The sequence below is a fragment of the Trichechus manatus genome, unplaced genomic scaffold (genome assembly GCF_000243295.1).
Source record: "Trichechus manatus latirostris isolate Lorelei unplaced genomic scaffold, TriManLat1.0 scaffold00060, whole genome shotgun sequence".
Taxonomy (NCBI): Eukaryota; Metazoa; Chordata; class Mammalia; order Sirenia; family Trichechidae; genus Trichechus; species Trichechus manatus.
Window position 1 is genome coordinate 13,832,537 of NW_004443996.1, and position 22,091 is coordinate 13,854,627.

General features: G+C 39.2%; 1 protein-coding gene across 8 annotated transcripts in view; it reads left to right on the forward strand.

Moving 5' to 3' along the window:
• The window catches only part of ATRX (ATRX chromatin remodeler), a 427,573-nt gene that overhangs the window by 684 nt on the left and 404,798 nt on the right, over positions 1-22,091 (forward strand). The gene's annotated exons all lie outside the window — the stretch shown is intronic.

Here is a 22,091-nt window from a genome sequence, read left to right on the forward strand (position 1 = left end):
GGGAAGGATGTGAGATCCTGGGACTTATTAGTGGCGTTTGTACTGCTGGAGACGGGAAGTACCGGAACCCAGGGGATTTTTTTTCTGCAGCCCCTGGGGACAAGCCTTTTTTTTTGTCGAGGAGGGGTGTTGCCAGGTATTTACATTCCTTCTCTACTCCAGATCTTGAAGGATACCCTTGGATTTACCTTTAGACAAGGGGATACTAATGCAGGATTTTGCTTCCAGAGGACCCCAGTATAGTACTTTTTGGGAAAGTCTAGCTTTAATAGGTAGTAGGGCAGACCTCAAATATTTCCCCACTTTTCTGGGTAAATTTCTATTAGAAGTAATTAGACTCTATTTTTGTTTGTTTATTCCATGAGGGAAGGAGAGCAGGTTAACTAGGTTGATAGGAAGTAAGATTTATTGCCTGGCAGGCTGCCTCTTTCTAGTCAAGCACGTTTATTAGATTGAGGCTTTTTCTCTTGTGCTTTTGATTTACCTTTTGACAGTGTCTAAAAATAATGGGTAGGTTATATGAAATGTATAACCTACACAGGTAGTTGACTTGCTTTTCAGGGAGTTTGACGTTTGACTTTTTCATCCCATGATGTGAATTAAGTAATTTTCTACTCTGAAATGCATCCTTGGCGCTTAGTGGCAAAATAAAGAAAATTGCAAGGAACATGGATCAGAATTCGTAGTTGGCAAAATATGCCTTTGAGTAACTATTAGGATAGCATACGTTTTTAGAGCATTTTAGCTAGAGTGTAGAATTTGGCAATAAGCGTATGATACTTATGACTTTTTCTATGTTAACAGGCAGTAGGTGGAAGATGTTTCCATTCCTTTGAGAAAAAATGTACTTTGGTTCTTAGATTATAGATTCCTAGTTGGATAAAGATTGTGGCCTTGGTTTCTGAATTTGTGTTAATTGGCCCAAGTACAACAAACCTTTATTTATGGGGCTTTGGGCACATAAGAGGTACCTAGTAAAACTTGTTGGCTGGTTATTATTAGGCACTCATGTTCATATGCATGAAGGGTGTACTTTACAGTTAAATGGGACCTCTAGATTTTACAGAGTTTTGCTAAGTCTTATGAAATCTAATTTAAAACCATAGGTTTAACTTCGATTTTCTCCCTTTAAGGTGAACAAATTATGTGTGGAATTTCGAATAGAATTATTCATTTTATTCCATGGCCAGTTATCTCACTGGTCTTGAATTTTTGTAGATCTTTTTGGTAATAATATTGATCATGTTGTTGTTAGTTGCTGTCAGTTGATTCTGACTCATGGCAACCCCACGTGTGCAGAGTAGAATTGTTTCTTCGGGTTTTCCAGGCTATGTGACCTTTTGGAAGCAGATTCACCAGGCATGTTTTCCGAGGTGCATCTGGGTGCGTTTAAGCCGCCAACCTCTTGGCTTGTAGTTGAGTGCTTAATCACTTGTGCCACCCAGGGATTCCCGTAATAATCATTGTGATAACTAAAATTGAATGCTTATTGTTATCCTTTACCTGTATAATCTTGATTAATTTTCACAACAATCCTCTGGGATAGATGCTTGGTTTTCCCTGTTTTACAGATGAGAAGGAAACTGAGGCACAGAGAGATCAAAGAACATGACCAAAGTTATACAGCTTGTAATTAGTGGAACTGGAATTGAACCCAGACAGTCTTGACTCCAGAGCTTGTGTTCTGAACCACAAGGCATTAATGCCTCCTTAAGCCGCTGCATCTAATCTGATTATGATCATTTTAATTTAGCTCAAGTGTTAATATGGAAGAAGTACATGTTGGCTACTATTGTGGTCATTTATTGTAGGTCTGTGATTATGTAGCTGTTTTATAATGTTATACTTTTTATGTCCAAAAAAACCTAAACCAAACTGTTGCCATCGAGTTGAGTCCGACTCATAGTAACCCTATATGACAGAGTAGAACTGCTCTATAGAGTTTCCAAGAAGCAGCTGGTAGATTCGAACTGCTGACCCTCTGATTAGCAGCTGTAGCTTGGTGTAGCTCTTGACCACTGGGCCACCAGGGCTCCAAGCCAAACCTATTGCCGTCGAGTCGATTTAGACTCATAGCGACCCTATAGGATAGAGTAGAACGGCCCCATAGGGTTTCCAAGGAGCGGCTGGTGGATTTGAACTGCTGACCTTTTTGTTAGCAGCCCGAGCTCTTAACCACTGCACCACCAGGGTCCAGATGTACTTTATAGTGAGATAACTGAAATGCTTAATTCCAGGAAAGTCCTAGGCTAGGTGAAGTGAAAACCCGTTAAAGAACCACATATATAAATGTAGGGAATTAATTAAAAAGTGTGACACTCCTTGATTATTTACTATGAAAGAGCTCCAAGTGGGTGTTCAGAAGAATTGTCTCAGGCTGAGGTGTCATGCGTCTCAAGCTATAGGCATAGTGACAGGAGAATCTGACAGGTAATGCTTGAGTGAGTTGAATGCATAATATCAAATCACTCTTGATTCTTTTCTAATCTGAAGTAGAAATAATATGGGTAAATTCTATACATTATTATTAATTTTATTTTACTCAGTTGTTCCAGATTCTCCCTTTGTCAGATCTGTTAGAGCTCTTAAAGTAGGAATGAAGATTAGTTCTAATTTTTAGTGGCATTTATGAAAAAGAAATAATATAGGATTCTGTGGTGGAAAAATGGCCAAAAGGCTAGAAGGAGGAAAATAAACCAATGATCTGGCTAAATCATACACTGAATAATCAAGAGTTGATTATATAGTAGCTTAATCTTTAAAGGTTTTGTTGTTGTTACTGTTTTTAACTTTATTATAAAAGATGAGCCTCCAATGACTGATAAACTTTATTTTCATATGAAGATCTTGGTATTGGGAAATTTGATGGAACTTGTCATTCTAATCCATATGACAACTGATTACTTGAAAAGCTGACAGCAGTATAACTTGTTATTGATGTTAAATTTAAAAAGGCAGAAGTTGTCTAAATTGAGGGATGTTGAGAGTATCTTAGAAAGCATCTGTCAAGATGGTAGTTAATAAGCGATTGCATACTAACTTAATATTTGAAAAATGTTATCTGTGAAATATTTGCATGCCTACTATGTGGAAGGCATTAAGCCAGGCCTGTGGAGGGGAGGAAATGCAATTTTTAGAAAGGGTTTTGAAACCATTTAAATACCAGCTGTTTGGTTACATTATGGGTTGGGGTGAAAAGAAAGACATTTATGACCTTAGTTTTGATCAGGCCAGTTCTCATTATTGACAACCCTTGATGTAGTTAGCCCTGAGCTTTCAGTTATATATTGTATTTTTAGAGACAAGATAAATGTAGTACTTACAGAAATATTTCTATATGGATGTAAAAACCAAACCCATTGCTGTTGAGTCGATTCCAACTCATAGCGACCCTATAAGACAGAGTAGAAGTAGCTCATAGGGTATCCAAGGAGCAGCTGGTGGATTCAAACTGCCAGCCTTTTGGTTACCAGCTGAGTTCTTAACCACTGCACCACCAGGGCTCCATATAGATACAGGTGTGTGAAATATGTTTTACATAAGAAATAATGCATATTTATGTGTCGATTTCACTTTTGGAGTCTGAATCAATTTATGGATTGGATGAAAGGATACAGACAATTCTTGTGTTTACATGAAGTGCTTTCCCCCAGACCTTGAGGGTTCACTTGGACATTGGCAGAAACTGTTCAGATGGTTTAAGCCAGTAAAAAGTGATGTATAGGTCTTTCTTTAGGAATGTTGAATATAACAGGGCAGTAAAAGGAGTGTCTGAGTAGGCTGTTCCTGTGTCTGTATCCTAGTGCTTGTTCTATGACCAGGTTGACAGAGGTGACATATGCAAGATATTTAACCTCTATTTCTTCATCTGTAAAATGAGATTAAATCTAACATAATGCTAAAACCTGTAGGTGTTCTGGAAGAGGTAACATGGTTATAATGATTCCTAAAAGACAATAATGAAAAGCTCTTTGGGATCTTCATTAATTAAAAAATAATTTATTTTTCTTGTTGAGAGTATACACAGCAGAACATATAGCAATACAACAGTTTCTACGTGTACAATTTAGTTACATTGATTACATTCTTCAAGTTGTTCAACCATTCTCACCTTCCTTTTCCAAGTTGTTCCTCCCCCATTAACATGTAATCACTGCTCCCTAAGTTTCCTATCTAATCTTTTGAGTTGCTGTTGTCAGTTTGATTCCACATAGATACAGGCAGTTCCCAGGTTAGGAACATCTGACTTACATACAACTTGTAGTTACGAACCAACCCCCATAAAACCTATCGAGAAATAACTCAGTGTTTGGGCCCCAGGCTCCCACAAGGGACTGCACTTCTAAACTCGCGTGTGCAGGTGCCGTTGGGCAGCTGCTAGCAGTAGGCGAGCCCCTGTGACATGGTGCACCCAGCCATGGCCCGCAGCAGTGAGCAGAGAGCCCACATGCACCCACCTCCCTCGGAGCTCGTAAAGGGCCGGCCCCACCGTCCATGTGCCCCAAGCTCCTCCACGCTGCTCCGGATAGCGGGCCTGCAGGTAGTGGCGGCCAGCATCGGATGCGGGTGCTGCGCTCTGTGTGTTCTGAGTATAGCCGGTCAGGGCGCTGCACTGGGCACACTGGGCCTCCGTGGCACCCCCTTACCCAGCTCCACCCCATCCCACCGGGCCTTCTGTGCTGTGCAGCCCAGGGCCATTGTGACACCTCGCTGGGCTTCTGTTTCCCCTACCTTACACATGTGGGATTTCACTATTGGTGCTGGAAACTGGGGTCGGGGGGAAGTTGTAGATTCCTGATCTCTGTATATCCATATGGTTTCTGGGGGTCCGTGGAAAACTTCAGACTTGGATTTCCCTAAGCGTCCTTTTCCCAAACTTTGGATTCCGGGGCTCGCTGTTAGCACACCCTGAGAGTGGGACTTCCTCCTTTGCACCCCAAGGCAAGGGCCTCATAGTTGGTGCGTGGGGTTGACAGGTCTGGTGAGGAGGTGATGGAATGATCCATCTGGCCCCAGCATGATCCTCCACACGCCCCTAACCCTCCCTGCCTCTACTGAGGAGGATTCAAAACCCAGCAGATATGTTGCCCAGTGGTACAATGTAGATTTTTTAGTTCCAAGTCTACATTAAAGTACCTAATTGGTCTCAAAGATTTTACAGAACAGAATCTTCTGAGTATTTTGGGTAATGTTTGCCTTATAGGTATTTCTTTAATTGTGGAGAGGGTACATACAGTGGTTTGTAATAACAGACGGGTGCTACTTCGCAATGCACATGAAACTTATTGTTACTGTATTATGTTAATGGAGCCCTGATAGTGCGGTGGTTAAGAGCTCAGCTGCTAAGCAAAAGTTCTGCAGTTCGAATCCACCAGCTGCTCCTTGGAAACTGTACGGGGCAGTTCTACTCTGTCCTATAGAGTCGCGATGAGTCGGAATTGACTTGACGGCAGCAGATTTGTTTTTTTTTTTGGTTATTATATTAAAGGTGTTTTAGTGTATCTGAAAGTGTTTCTTTAATGTTTTTTATGTATAGAAAGGTACACTATATACGAGGGTTTTGATTCAGTTGTGCCTGGTTCAGTCATGGCCAATGAAGCGAAACTCAAATGGGCCTGAATTGTTAAGATGTGGGTGAAGTGGAACGATAAGCAGAATGGGAAAAACCCTGCCAGACACTTAATCTCCCTCTTAGAGAAGAAGGGCAGTTTGCATGTTGCATAGGAACCAAATCTCTTGACCAGCAGAGTTGGAAACTAGTGACCCGCTCAAAGATGGTGGCCTACGATGCTGCTTTGAATGTGTTACGCCCCACAGTCCTGGCAGTAATCCAATTTCCCACATCAGGCTCCTGAAAGTGCTGACTACGCCTCTTCCAAGTCTCCCCATTCCAGGGCTTTGACCTGTAATTTTTCCCGATCTGCTTATCGTTCCATTTCACTCAAATCTTAAAAATTTGAGTATGTTCTGATTTTATATCTTCGACCGTGACTGAACCAGTTCGAACTGGTTCAAAGCCCTGCTATATACTAAAACATTTGACTAACCGACGTTTGGATATGAACTGTACCTGACTGTTCTGACTTAACAAATTTGACTTAAAAACAGACTTAGGAACATAACTTGTTTGTAATCCAGGGGACCGCATGTAGATCTTAAAAGAGCGCAATGCTCAAGGCAGACATTCTTTAATAGTTAAGCTAAACTATTGTTTGGTTTTAAGAAGACTTCAGGGGATATTTTTGGTTTAAGGTTTAAGGATTAAAGAATATCTCAGGGCAAAAGTTTCAGGGGTTCATCCAGCCTCCATGGCTCCAGAAAGTCTGGAACCCATGAGAATTTTAAATTCTGCATTCCCCCCTGCCTTGATTCAGATTCTTCTGTAGAATCTTTGATCAAAATGTTTAGTAATGGTAGCCTGGCAGCATCCAGTTATTCTGGTCTCATGACAAAGGAGGCAGTTGTTCATGGAAGCAATTAGCCACATTTTCCATTTCTTCCTCCCATTCCTGACTCTCCTTCTTCCTCTGTAACGAATAGACACCAATTGTACCTTACATGTCCGTTTACAAGCTTTTCAGACCCCAGGCACTATGCAGTAAACTAGGAGCTGCAACAGAAACATTAGACACGATATGAGGCCAGTTAACTGGGATGTTCCATATGAAAGCATGACCCTAAACTGCCAAACCAAGGCACCAAATCCCATGAAGTGTTTGGTTGTACATAAGAAGCCTCAGCAGCTACTCTTTTATTTTTGGTCATTGTTGTAAGTGTATCTATCACACAACTTCTGCTGCTTCAACTTCTTACAGGTGTACAACTTATTCAGAGCAATTACATTATTTGTCTGTGCAACCCTATCTTTAATCAATGTGATTTTTCCCTGGCCATAAACCGAAAGTCATTAGTCTATGAGCAATAATCCCTCCTTTCTGCCTTTCTTCTTTGTCAAAAATCAGTTGACCATAGATGCGTGGGTTTATTTCCAAACTCTCAGTTCTATTCCATTGATCCACGCGTCTATTGTTATACCGGTACCCAGCTGTTTTGATTACTGTAGCTGTATAATATGTTTTAAAATCAGGAAGTGTGAGGCCTCCTACTTTTTCTCTTTCAACATTGCTTTAGCTATACAGGGCCTCTTGCCATTCCATATAAAGTTGAGGATTGGTTTTTCTTGGAATTTTGATTGGGATTGCATTGAATCTGTAGATTGCTTTGGGTAGTATTGACATCTTAACAGTATTAAGTCTTCCAATCCATGAATATGCAACACTTTTCATGTAAGTCTTCTTTAATATATTTCAGCAGTGTTTTATAATTTTCGCTGTATAAATTCATCACATCCCTGGTTAAATTTATTCTTAGGTGTTTTGTTCTCTTAGATACTATTTTTAATGGAATAATTTCCCTTTCAGACTTCTCATTGCTGGTGTATAGAAACCGACCCAATTTTTGTTTGTTGACTTTGTACCCTGCAACTTTGCTAAATTTCTCTATTAACTCTGGAAGTTTTCTTGTGGACTCTGGGATTTTCTATATATATAGGACCATATCCACCGTGTGTCTGTCAGTTTGCTGTACTGTGGTGGTTTTCGTGTTGCTATGATGCTAGAAGCTATGCCATGGGTATTTCAAATACCAGCAGGGTCACCATGGTGGACAGGTTTCAGTAGAGCCTCCAGACTAAGACAGACTAGAAAGAAGGACTTGGCAGTCTACTTCTGAAAAAGTAGCCACTCAAAACCTTATGAATAGTAATAGAACATTATCTGATATAGTGCCGGAAGATGAGCCCCTCAAGTTGGGAGATGCTCAAAATACTACTGGGGAAGAGCTGCCTCCTCAAAGTAGAGTCGACCTTAATAATGTGGATGGATTCAAGCTTTTGGGACCTTCATTTGCTGATGCCACACGACTTAAAATGAGAAGAAACAGCTGCAAACATCCGTTTGTAGTGGGAACGTGGAATGTGCGAAGTATGAGTGTAGGAGAATTGGAAGTAGTCAAAAATGAAATGGAATTCATGAACATTGATATCCTAGGCATTAGTGACCTGAAATGGACTGGTATTGGCCATTTCGAATCAGACAATCGCATGGTCTGCTATGCCGGGAATGACAAATTGGAGAGGAATGGCATTGTATTCATTGTTGAAAAGAACATTTCAAGATCTGTCTTGAAGTCCAACGCTGTCAGTAATAGGAAAGTATCCAAATGCTCACAAGGAAGACCAGTTAATACGACTGTTATTCAAATTTGTGCACCAACCACTAATGCAGAAGATGACGAAATGGAAGATTTTTACCAACTTTTGCAGTGTGAAATTGATCAAACAGGCAATCAAGATGCATTGATAATTACTAGGGATTGGAATGTGAAAGTTGGAGACCAGAAGGATCTGTAGTTGGACAATAGGGCTTTAATGATAGAAACGATGCCGGTGATCACATGATAGAATTTTGCAAGACCAATGACTTATTCATTGCAGATACCTTTTTTCAACAACATAAATGGCATCTCTACATGTGGACCTCACTGGATGGAAAACACAAGAGTCAAATCGACTACATCTGTGGAAAGAGGTGATGGAAAAGCTCAGTATCATTAGTCAGAACAAGACCGGGGCCAACTTTGGAAGACACCATCAGTTCATATGCAAGTTCAAGTTGAAGCTGAAGAAAATTAAAACAAGCCCATGGAAACCAAAATATAACTTAGAGTATATCCCACCATCTGAAGAACAGATTTGACGCATTGAACACTAATGACAGAAGACCAGATGAGCTGTGGAATGACATCAAGGACATCATACATGAAGGAAGCAAAAGCTCATTAAAAAGACAGGAAAGAAAGAGAAGACCAAAATGAATGCCAGGAGAGACTCTGAAGCTTGCTCTTGAATGTAGAGTTGGTAAAGCATGTAAAAGAAATGATGAAGTAAAAGAGCTGAACAAAAGATTTCAAAGGGCAGCTTAAGAAGACAAAGTATAATGAAATGTACAAAGAACTGGAGTTAGAAAACCAAAAGGGAAGAACACGCTCGGCATTTCTCGAGCTGAAAAAACTGAAGGAAAAATTCAAGCCTTGAGTTGCAATATTGAAGGATTCTGTAGGCAAAATATTGAATGATGGATGCAGGAAGCATCAAAAGAAGATGGAAGGAATACACAGTGTAACTGTACCAAAAAGAATTGGTCGACATTCAACTATTTCAGGAGGTAACATATGATTAAGAACCGAAGGTATTATAGAAAGAAGTCCAAGCTGCATTGAAGGCATTATCGAAAAACAAGGCTCCAGGCATTGACGGAATACCAGTTGAGATGTTGCAACAAATGGATGCAGTGCTGGAGGTGCTCATTTGTCTATGCCAAGACATTTGGAAGACAGCTGCCTGGCCAACCAACTGGAAGAGATCCATATTTGTGCTGATTGCGAAGAAAGATGATCCAACAGAATGCAGAAGTTATTGAACAATATCATTAATATCACAGGCAAGTAAAATTTTGCTAAAGATCATTCAAAAGTGGTTGCAGCTGGACATCGACAGGGAGCTACCAGAAATTCAAGCCAGATTCAGAAGAGGGTGTGGAATGAGGGATATCACTGCTGATGTCAGATGGGTTTTGGCTTAAAGCAGAGAATATCAGAAAGATGTTTACCTGTGTTTTATGACTATGGGAAGGCATTTGTGTGGATCGTAACAGATTATGGATAACATTACAAAGAATGGGAATTCCAGAACAGCTAATTGTGCTCATGTAGAACCCATACCTAGACTAAGAGGCAGTTGTTCGAAAAGAACAAGGGGGTATTGCGTGGTTTAAAATCAAGAAAGGTGTGTGTCAGGGTTGTATGCTTTCACCATACTTATTCAGTCTGTATGCTGAGCAAATAATTCAAGAAGCTGGACTATATGGAGAAAAACGCGGCATCAGAATTAGTGGAACACTCATTAACAACTTGATAGATGTATATGACACAACCTTGCTTGCTGAAAGTGAAGAGAACTTGAAAAATTTACTGATGAAGATCAACGTCTGCACCCTTCAGTATGGATTATATCTCCAAGAAAACAAGAGTCCTCATAACTGGACAAGTAAGCAACATCATGATAAAAGGAGAAAAGATTGAAGTTGTTAAAGATTTCATTTCACTTGGATCCACAATCAAGGCCCATGGAAGCAACAGTCAAGAGATAGAACAGTGTATTTACATTGGGCAAATCTGCTAGAAAAGACCTGTTTAGAGTGTGAAAAGCAAAGATGTCATTTTGGGAACTAAGATGGGCCTGACTAAGCTGTGATTTTTCAGTTGCCTCATATGCATGCGAAAGCTGGATAGTGAATAAGGAAGACGGAAGAAGAATTGATGCCTTTGAATTATGGTGGTGGTGAGGAATATTGAACATACCATGCACTACCAGAGGAATGAACAAGTCTGTCTTGGAAAAAGTACAGCCAGAGTTCTCCTTGGAAGTGAGGATGATGACACTTCATTTCACGTACTTTGGACATGTTATCTGGAGTGTCCAGTCCCTGGAGAAGGGCATCATGGTTGGTAAGGTACTGGGTCAGAGAAAAAGAAGATCTTTGGGGAGATGGATTGACACAGTGGCTGCAATAATGGGTTTAAACATATCAACATTGTGATGATGGTGCAGGACTGGACAGTGTTTCGTTCTGTTGTACCTGAGGTTGCTATGAATCGGCACCAACTTGGTGGCATCTGTCATGGTTTGAATTGTGTCCTCCAAAAAATGTGTGTATCAATTTGGCTGGGCCATGATTCCCAGAATTGTGTGGTTGGCCTCCATTTTGTGATTGTAATGTTATGTTAAAGAGGATTAGGGTGGGATTGTAACACCACCCTTACACAGGTCACATCCCTGATCCAGTGTAAAGGGAGTTTCCCTAGGGTGTGGCCTGCACCACCTTTTACCTTACAAGATGACTAAGCATCTGAGGACAACAACAAGGATCATATCATTGCTGAATACAGATAATTTTACGCATTTTTCTTTTCCAATCTGAATAGCTTTTATTTCTTTTTCTTGTCTTATTGCCGTGGTTAGGACTTCTAATACAATATTGAATGGAAGTGGTGAGAGCGGGCACCCTGATCTTGTTCCTGATTTCAAGGGGGTAAATCTCTTAGTCTTTCTCCATTGATTATAGTGTTGGCTGTTGGTTTTTTATATATGCCCTGAATCATATTGAGGAATTTCCCTTCTATTCTAATCTTTTTTAGTAATTTCATCAAGAGTAGGTGTTGAATTTTGTCAAATGCTTTTTTTGCACCCATGGAGATGATCATGTTCTTTTTATTTGTTGTTTTGATGTAGTTTTATTTATTGATTTCCTAATGGTGAACCATCCCTGCATTCCTGGAGGGGATCCTACTTGGTCATAGTGTATGACTCTTTTAATATGCTGTTTGATTCTGTTCACTAGTATTTTGTTGCAGATTTTTGTGTCTATGTTGATAAGAGATATTGGCATGTAGTTTGGTTTTCTTGTAGTGTGTTTGTCTTGTTTTGGTATCAGAGTTATTGATTTAGGGAGCATTCCTTCTTTCTCTATCTTTTGGAAGAGTTTAAAGAAGATTAATGTCAATTCTTCTCTTAGTAGAATTGCCCACTGAAGCCATCTGTTCCAGGAGTTTTTTTGATAGGAGGTTTTTGATCACTGATTCGATCTCTTCACTTCTTATGAATCTGCTGAGACTTTCTATTTCCTCTTGAATCAGTTTGGGTAAGTTGCTTCCTTCTAAGAATTTGTCCATTTCATCTAGGTTATCCAGTTGATTGCCATACAGTTGTTCGTAATATTGTCATAATTATCTTTATTTCTCGTGTCAGTTGTAGTGTCCCATTTTTCATTTCTTATTATGGTTATTTGCATCTTTTTTTTTTTTTTTTGTCAGTCTAACTAAAGGTTTGTCAATTTTCTTGATCTGTTAAAAAAACCAGCTTCTGGTTTTATTGATTCTCTCAATTTTTCTGTTTTTGATATTATTTCTTTCCCCTCTGAACTTTGTTATTTCCTTCTGGTAGGTTGAGACTTAATTTGCTCTTCTCCCTGTAGTTCCTGGAGTTGTCGAGTGAGGCTGTTGATTTGAGATCTTCCTTTTTTTTTATGTAGGCATTTATTGCTGTAAGTGTCCCTCTGTGTACTGCCTTCGCTCCATCCCATAAGTTTGGTATGTTGTACTTTGATTTTCATTTGACTAAGAAATTTGTGATTTTTCTATTTTTTCCTTGACCCATTGATAGTTTAATAGTGTATAATTTCAACATATTTATGTATTTTCTGGTTTTATTTTCGGTTATTGATTTAGCTACGTACTGTTGTGTTCAGAGACAATACTTTGTATAATTTCAGTCTTTCTAAATTTAACAAGATTTGCTTTGTGACCTCATATATGGTCTCTCCTGGAGAATGATCCAAGAGCGCTAAAGTAGAATGTATATTGTGTTGTTGGGTAAAGTGTTTTTTATATATCTGTTAAGTCTAGTTTTATAGTATAATTCAGGTCTTCTGTTTCCTTGTTGATCTTTTTGTAGATGTTTTGTCTAATATTGAAAGTGGTGTATTGAAGTCTGCAACTATTATAGTAGTGTCTTTCTTCAGTTCTGTTCTTGTTTGTTTTATATGTTTAGGTGCTTCAGTGTTGGGTGCATATTTATTTATTATTGTTAAATTTTCTTGATTGTCTTTTTCAGCATTGTATAATGTACATCTATATCTTTTCTAATAGCTTTTTTTATACATAAACTTTTTTTTACTGTATTTTAGATGAAGGTTTACAGAACAGATAGTTTTTCATTAAACAGCACACATATTGTTTTATGACATTGGTTAACAACCCCAAGACATGTCAACACTCTCCATTCTCGACCTTGGAGTTTTTTTTTGGTGAAAATATACGTAGCCAAAGTTACACCATTTCAAAAGTTTCTACATATACAATCCACTGACATTGATTACCTTTCTTCCAGTTATGCTGCTATTCTCACTATCTTTTTCCAAATTGTTATATCACCATTATCTTCAACTCACCGCCCCCTAGGCTTCCCATCAAACCTTTAGAGTTGCTGTTTGTCAATTTGATCTCACATAATTTTTTTTTGTAGCTTAGATGGTTTGCAGAACAAATAGTTTCTCATAAAACAGTACACATATTGCACTATGACAGTGGGTAACAACCCCACGACATGTCAATGCTGTCCCTTCTAAACCTTGGGTTCCCTACCACCAGCTTTCCTGTCCCCTCCTGCCTTCTAGTCCTTGTCCCTGGACTGCTGTGTCTCATTAGCTGTGTTTTGTTTTATGAGGCTGTCTAATCCCTGGCTGAATGGGGAACTTTGGGAGTGACTTCACCACTGAGCTAAAAGGGTGTCCAGGTGCCATACTCTTGGGGTTTCTGCAGTCAGGCCAGTAAATCTGGTCGTTTTTTTTGTGAGTTAGAATTTTGTTCTACAACTTTTTCCAGCTCTGTCCAGGATCCTGTATTGTGATCCTGGTCAGAGCAGTCAGTGGTGGTAGCCAGGCACCATCTAGCTGTACTGGACTCAGTCCGGTGGAGGCCTTGGTAGCTGTGGTCCATTAGTCCTTCGGATTAATCTTTCCCTTGTATCATGTTCTCTTCACACTCCCTTGCTCCCAATGGGATGAGACCAGTGGAGTATCTTAGATCTTAGGTGGCTGCTCACAGGCTTTTAAGACCCCAGACACTACTCACCAAGGTAGAATGTAGAACGTTGTCTTTATAAACTGTTCTGCCAGTTGAGCTAGATGTTCCCTGAGACCATGGTCCCCACAGCCCTCCGCCCAGCAATTCAGTCCTGCAGGGAGTTTGGCTGTGTCTATGGAGCTTCCATGACTTTTCCTTGTACAAGTTGTGCTGGTTTCCCCAATATTGTGTACTGTCTCACCCTTCACCCAAGATACCACTTGTCTATTGCCTATGTAGTAACCCCCCCACCCCTCCCATCCCTGGTAACCAACAAAGAGTGTTATTTTTTGTCTGTGAACTTTTTATTGGGTTTTTACAGTAGAGATCTCATACAATGTTTGTCCTTTTGTGATTGACTTATTTCACTCAGCATAATGTTCTCCATTTTCATCCATGTTATGAGATGCTTCACAGATACATCATTATTCTTTTTCATTGCATAGTACTCCATTGTGTTTATGTATCATAGTTTGTTTATCCATTCATTTGTTGTCACCATCATATTTGAATGAGAGTTTTGTAGGGTATGTTATTCTTGGGTGGCAATTTTTTTCTTTCAAGGTTTTATATATGTTGTTCCATTGCTTTCTTGCCTGCATGGCTTCTGCCAGATAATCTGAAATTAGTTTTCTTGTTTCTCCTCTGTATGTGAGTTTTTGTTTTTCTCAAGCTGCTCTCAGCATTATTTGTCTTTGGTTTTAGAGAGTGTGATTATGATACGCCTTGGTGATTTTTTTTGGGGGCCTATCCTATATGGGGTTAATTGAGCTTCTTGGATATTCAACTTTTCATCTTTCATGATATTGAGGAAGTTTTGTTAGCAATTCTTCAGTGATCCTCTCTGTGTTTTCTGTTTTCTCCCCCTATTCTGGAACTCCGATCACTTGCAGATTTTTGCTTTTGATTGTATCCCATATAATTCCCAGACTTTTGTTTTCCTTTTTTTTTTTTTCTGGTTTTTCCTCAAACAGCGTTATATCCAAGTGTTTGTCTTCAATTTCGCTGATCCTGTCTTCCATCATTTCAAACCTACTCCTCTGCCCATTGTATGATGCTGTCCATTTCTGAAATCTTGTTGTTTATGTTTTGGCTATCTAATTGTTGTTTTTCTATGATTTCTGGTTGTGAGTTTATTTTAGCATTTTGTTCCTGTATTTTTTTTTAATTTTTCCATTTTTTGTTTGTATTTCTCATGAATTAGTCTGTCTTTTCCATGAATTTTTCTATTTTTTCCTTATTTTTGTCTGCTTTTTGCTTCAACTCTTGGATAATTCTGAATATTAGAGATTTGAATTTATTAGTTCTAGTGCCTCTTTTTTTGCTGGAAGGTCATCTGGTGTTTCATTTTAGAAGCCTACTGGAACCATCCTGTCCTGTTTTTGTAAATGTTTTGATATTGTCTGTTGTCTTCAGGGCATTCAGTGGTTATCTTCCTCATTTATTGATTGTAGATTTGTTTCGTCCTGCTTTTTTCTTTTATTTGGTTATATCTGATGAGGCGGGCTGTGCGTTCTTTGTTGTTTTCTCGTCTGTGGGCAAGATAGTTTTCACCTTCTCCAATGGGCAAGGTCAGTCACTCAAGTATCGGACAGCAGGGCACGTCCAGCTGAAGGGGAGTTGCTGGGATGGGTTGTTTGTGGCACATGCCAGGCTGATAGTACGGATCGGGAATCAGTGCAGGGCAGGTTCCATTAGGCCGTGCCTGTGCTGCTTGGGAGTGTGATGTTCAGCACGTGGTGCAGGTAGGCAGGAAGGAGGGGGTAGGTTGTGATGTCGGGAGCTAAGATGGGTATGGGAAAGGTGAGAGAGAAGAGAGAGGAACAGGAGGCAAAAAGATACACACAAACAAAAAAGAATGCTAAGGGAGCTTGCCATTGGGGTGGAGAGGTGAGAGACTGAGAAATGGGGAAAAATAAAAATGCAAAAAAAGGGTAAAAGAAAAAAGTATATCTAGAAACTGGAAATGAAGAAAGAGAAAAATGGAGTAAGAGGAAGAAGAAAACAAAACAAAAAAATCCCCAGGGATGTCCCTGAGCATTTGCGCCGAGTAAGGGAGTAGCTTCCAAACCGCGCAGTACTGCCCGGCTGGAAGGGGCTCCCAAGTTGAGAAAAAAGGAAAACAAACCAAAACAACAAATCAGCGCAAACAGAAAAAGCCTCAGGAGTCCTACCAGTGTGGCGGCAGGTGCCGGGAAGCAGTTTCACAGTCAGGCAGTGTTTTGCAGCTTTTCAGGGAGAGGCAAAGATGGCACACAGAACCAGGTATTTGAGAGAAAGAAGGGGAAGGTGAGGTGGTGAGAGGTAAGAAAGAAATCTAAAGAAGTGGAAAAAAGCAACACCAACAGTCAACAAAAGGCACTCAGGGAACTGGCCAGTCGAGGCAGGTGGAATCCAAGTGACACCGGGGTGAAGCTGGAGCTTCACAGCCAAAAGACTGTGGCTGCAGGAAGCAGAGGAGGCTAAGTGGGAGTGAAGAAGGTGGGGAGTGGGAAACCCTGTATCACTGGTTACCCATTGTTCTGTTTCTTGCTGGAAGCTCTGTGAAACTGCTTTCTCATACCCCGTTTGCTGATCTCCAGTAGGAATCCAAGATGGCAGATCCGTGCTGCGGTAGCTGATTGGGAGCCTTTGCATGTATCTCTCCTTGCTCTCTGTTCTCTGTCAGTTTCTTATTCCATTTGGTGCTTGGCTGAGTTCCTTATCACTTTATTGATGCTTAGGGTTTCAGGATTGACTTGTGACTCTGTTTGACTTAGTTTTTCTGATATTCACTGCAGAGGGACGGCATGGTGCTTCTGACTGTAGCACCACATTGCGTGGAAGTCCCCAAGCCGTGGTATTTTTGATTGCTTCATATACGTGTGAAACCTGAACAGTGAATAAGGAACACCAGGGAAGAGTAGATACCTTTGAATTATGATGTTGATGGAGAACATTTAATATACCATGGACTGCCAGAAGCATGAACAAGTCTGTCTTGGAAGAAGTACAGCCAGAATGCTCTTTAGGAACGATGGTGAGACTTTGTCTCACGTACTTTGACTATGATATCAGAAGGGGCAGTCACTGGAGAAGGACATCATGCTTTGTAAAGTAGAGGGTCTGCAAAAGAGAGTTAAGTCCCTCAACAAGGTGAATTCACACAGTGGTAGCAACGATGGGCTCAAGCATAGCAACGATTGTTAGCATGGTGCAGGACCAGGCAGTCTTTTGTTTTGTTGTACATAGGGAGGCTGTGATTTAGAATTGTCTTTATGACACCTAAGAGTAACAATATATATTTGCCTAATTCAAATATTCCATATAAGTGAAGTCATAAAATATTGGTTCTTATTTCACTTTGCGTAACGTTTTCAAGGTTCTTTCATTTTTTTCCCAAGTTATTCATGTATTTATTGTCGTAGTTTGTGAAAGTTTATAATTCAAGTTAGTCTCATACAAAAATTTGTATATCATTACGTGACCCTAATTGCTCTTCGTCTACCGTGACAGCACACTCCTTTCCACCCTTGATTTCCCGTGTCCATTTAACCAGCTCCTAAGCCTCTCTGTTTTCTCATTTCACCTCCGGACAGAAGCTGCCCAGTTAGTGGCATGTATCTACTTGAGCCAAGAAACACACTCTTCACGAGTATCATTTCATGTCTCATAGTCCAGTCCAATCTTTGAAGAGTTGGCCTCGGGAATTGTTTTAGATCTGGGTTGACAGTCCGCCGGCCATGCTCTCTGGGGTTCCTGCAGTCTCAGACCATTGAGTCTGGTCTTTTTACTAGAATTTGAATTCCACGTCCCACCCTTCCTCCCCTTCATCAGGGACTCTGTTGTGTTCCTTGTCAGGGCAGTCATTGGTAGTAGCTGGGTACCATCCAGTTTTTCTGGTCTAAGGCTGATGAAGTCTCTGGTCTATGTGGCCCTTTCTGTCTCGGGGGGTAATACTTCCCTTGTGTCTTTGGTATTCTTCATTCTGCTTTACTCCAGGTGGTTGGGACCAATTGATACATCTTAGATGGCTGCTCGCTAGCTTTTAAGACCCTAGAGGCCACTACCAAAGTAGGATGCAGAACATTTTCTTAATAAACTTTGTTATGACAGCTGACCTAGATGTCCCCTGAAGGCATGGTTCCCAGACTCCTGACCCTGCTATTCTGTCCCTCGAAGTGTTTGTGTTCAGGAAACTTCTTAGCTTGGGTTTAGTCCTGTTGTGCTGACTTTCCCTGTAGTGTGTGCTGTCCTTCCCTTCACCTAAGATAATTCTCGTTTACTATCTAGTTAGTGAATAATCCTCACTCTCCCTCCGCACCCTCGTAACAAAGATGTTTTCGTCTGTGTTTGTTTTTTTGAGTTCTTATGGTAGTGGTTTTATACAATATTTATCTTTCTGTGAGTGACTAAATTCATTGAGCATAATGACCTGCAGCTTCCTCCATGTTATGTTTCATGGCTTCACTGTTGTTCTTTATCATTGAGTAGTGTTCCATTCTGTGAATATACCATAATTTGTTTATCCATTCTTCCGTTGATGGGCACCTAGGTGTTTTCCATCTTTTTGCTATCATGCACAGTGCGGCAGTGAGCATGTGTGTGCATGTATCTATTCGTGTGACGGCTGTTATTTCTCTAAGATATATTCCAAGGAGCGGGATAGCTGGATCGTATGGTACCTGTATTTCTAGCTTTTTAAGGAAGCGCCAAATTGATTTCCAAAGTGGTTACACCATTTTACATTCCTACCAACAGTGTATAAGTGTTCTAGTCTCTCCACAATCTCTCCAGAATTTATTATTTTGTGTTTTTTGGATTAATGCTGGTCTTGTTGGGGTAAGATGGTATCTCATTGTAGTTTTGGTTTGTATTTCTCTAATGGTTAATGATCGTGAGCATTTCTTCATGTGTCTGTTAGCTGCCTGAATGTCTTCTTTGGCGAAGTGATTCTTTATATCCTTTGCCCATTTTTTAATTGGGTTGTCTTTTTGTTGTTGAGATTTTGCTGTATCTTGTAGATTTTAGAGATTAGATGCTGATCGAATTTGTCATAGCCAAAATTTTTCTCAGTTTGTAGGTTCTTTTTACTCTTTTCGTGAAGTCTTTTGATGAGCATAAGCATTTGATTTTTAGGAGCTCCCAGTTATTTAGTTTCATTTTTGGTGCTTGTGTATTCTGTTTATGCCATGTATTAGGGCTCCTAGCATTGGCCTTATTTTGTCTTCCATGATGTTTATTGTTTTTGATTTCATATTTGGGTCTTTGATCTACTTTGAGTTTGTTTTTGTGCATGGTGTGAAATATGGTTCTCGTTTCAGTTTGTTGCAGATTGATATCCAGTTATGCCAGCACCATTTGTTAGAGACTTTCTTTTCCCCAATTAACAGACTTTGGTCCTTTGTCAAATATCAGCTGCTCATAGGTGGATGAATTTATGTCTGGATTCTCAATTTTGTTCCATTAGTCTGTGTATCTGTTGTACCAGTATGAGGCTGTTTTGACTACCAAGGCGGTGTAATAGGTTCTAAAATCAGGTAGTTTGAGGCCTCTCACTTTTTCTTCTTGATTAATGCTTTACTAATGTTGGGTCTCTTCTCTTTCTAAATGAAGTTGGTGATTTGTTTCTCCATCTCATTAAAAAATGCCGTTGGAATTTGGATTGGGATTGCATTGTATCTGTAGATCGCTTTGGTAGAATTGACATTTTCACAATGTTGAGTCTTCTATCCATGAGCAAGTTACGTTTTTCCACTTACGCAAGTCTCTTTTGGTTTCTTGCAGTAGTGTTTTGTAGTTTTATTGTACAGGTCTTTTACGTCTCTGATTATGTTTATTCCTAAGTATTTTATCTTCTTGGGGGATGTTGTAAAGGGTATTGATTTAGTGATTTTCTCTTGGAAGTTCTCTGTGTTGGTGTAGAGGAATCCATCAGATGGTTGTATGTTTATTTTGTATCCTGATACTTTGCCGAAATGTTCTATTAGTTCCTGTAGTTTTCTTGTGGATTCTTTGGGGTTTTCTGTGTATGAGGTCATATCATCTTCAAATAGAGATACTGTCTCCTTTGTTACAAGTTTGGATGCCGTTTATTTCTTCTGCTAGTCTAATTATAATTACTCTGGCTAGCACTTCCAGCACAATGTTGACTAAGAGTTGTGATAAAGGGCATCCTTGTCTGGTTCCTGTTCTCAGGGGGAATGGTTTCAGAGTCTCTCCACTTAGGATGATGTTGGCTTTTGACTTTGTATAAACGCACTTAATTATGTTGAGGGATTTCCCTTCTATTTTGCTGAGAGTTTTTATCATGAGTGCGTGTTGGACTTTGTCAAATGTCTTTTCTGCATGGATTGATGAGATCATTTGGTTCTTGTGTTTTGCTTTATTAATGTGATGGATTACATTGATTGTTTTTTTAATGTTAGAGCATCCCTGCGTACCTGGTATAAATTGCACTCGATCATGGTGAATTATTTTTTTGATATGTTGCTGAATTCTGTTGGCTAGACTTGTTGAGGATTTTTGCGTCAATGTTCATGAAGGATATTGGTCTGTAATTTTTTTTTGGTGTTTTTATCTGGTTTTGGTGTTAGGTTTATGCTGGCTTCGTAGAATGAGTTTGGGAGTGTTCCATTGTTTTCTATGCCCTGAAATACCTTTAGTAATAACTTTTTTCTGAAAGTTTGGTAGAATTCTCTAGTGCAGCTGTCCGGGCCAGGGTTTTTTTTTGTTGTTGGGAGTTTTTTAGTTACGTTTTCAGTCTCTTCTTTTGTTATGGGTTTATTTAGTTGTTCTACTTCTGTGTTAGTTTAGATAGGTAGTGAGTTTCTAGTAATTTGTCCATTTTCTCTAGGTTTTCAAATTTGTTAGAGTACAGTTTTTCTTAGTATTGTGTTGTGATTAATTTCAGTTGGGTCTGTTGTGATATCACCCATCTCATTTGTTGTACGAGTTATTTAATTCCTCTCCTGTTTTTTCTTTTGGCAGTTTGGCCAGTTGTTCATCAATTTTGTTGATCTTGTTAAAGAACCAGTTTTTTGTTTTCTTAACTCTTTTTTTCTATTTTCCATTTTGTTCTAATTCTTATTATCTCGTTTATTCTTGCGCCTGAGGGCTTCTTTTTCTGCTCTGTAGTTGTTCAAGTTGTAAGGTTAATGTTTTGATTTTGGCGCTTTCTTCTCTTTGAATGTGTGCATTCATTGTTATAAACCTCCTTGTGAGTACTGCTTTTGCTGTGTCCCAAAGGTTCTGGTAGGATGTGTTTTCATTCACATTTGATTCTATGAATTTCTTCATTCCATCCTTAATTTCTTCTGTAACCCAGTTGTTTTTGAGCAAGGTGTTCAGTTTTCATGTGTTTGATTTTTTTTCCTTGCTTTTTGTGTTACTGATTTCTAGTTCTATTGTTTTATTGTCAGAAAAGAAGCTTTGTAATATTTTGATGCTTTGGATTTTGTTAAGGCTTGCTTTATGGCCTAATATGCGGTCTGTTTTGAAGAATGTTCCGTGTGTGTTGGAAAAGAAAGTGTATTTGTTTGCTGTTGGGTGGAGTGTTCGGTATGTTTCTAGAAGATCAAGTTGGTGGATTGTAACATTTTAGATCTTCTGTGTCTTTACTGAGCTTCTTTCTGGATTTTCTATTCTTCACCAAAAGTGGTATGTTGAAGTCTTCTACTACTATTGTGGAGCTATCTCTGTTTTCAATGCTGTTAGAGTTTATGTATTTTGGAGCCTTGTCATTGGGTGCATAAATATTTATTACGGTTATGTTTTCCTGGTGTATTTACTCTTTAATCATTATATATTGTCTTTTCTTATTCTTTGTGGTGGATGTCACTTTAAATTCTATCTTGTCAGGGATTAATATTGCCAGTGTTTTCTCTGAGTGTCGTTTGCTTTTTTTTTCTTCATCCTTTGAGTTGTAGTTTGTGTCTTTAAGTCTAAGATATGTTTCTTGTAGGCAGTATATAGACGCGTCGTGTTTTTTATGCAATTTTCCTCTTTCGGTCTCTTTATTGGTGCATTTAGTATATTTACATTCAGTGTAATTATTGATAGGTTTGAGTTTAGTGCTGTCATTTTGATGTCTTTTTTGTTGACAGTTTCTTTGTTTCAGTTAATTTTCCATTCTTAGTCTTTTTTCATTTTCTTTTCATCTTTTTCATCGTTGATTTTGTATTTGCTGAGTGTTTATATTTTTCTTTTTTATTTTGATGTGTTGGGTTGATAATTTCTTTTGTTGTTACGTTAATATTTACTCCTATTTTTCTAAGTTTGTAGCAGTCTTTTGTGTAAGTTGTCTTAACGTCTCAATATGAAAAATTTATGTCTGCGTATTTTAGTGCCTCTATTTTGTTTTAATGTTTTAC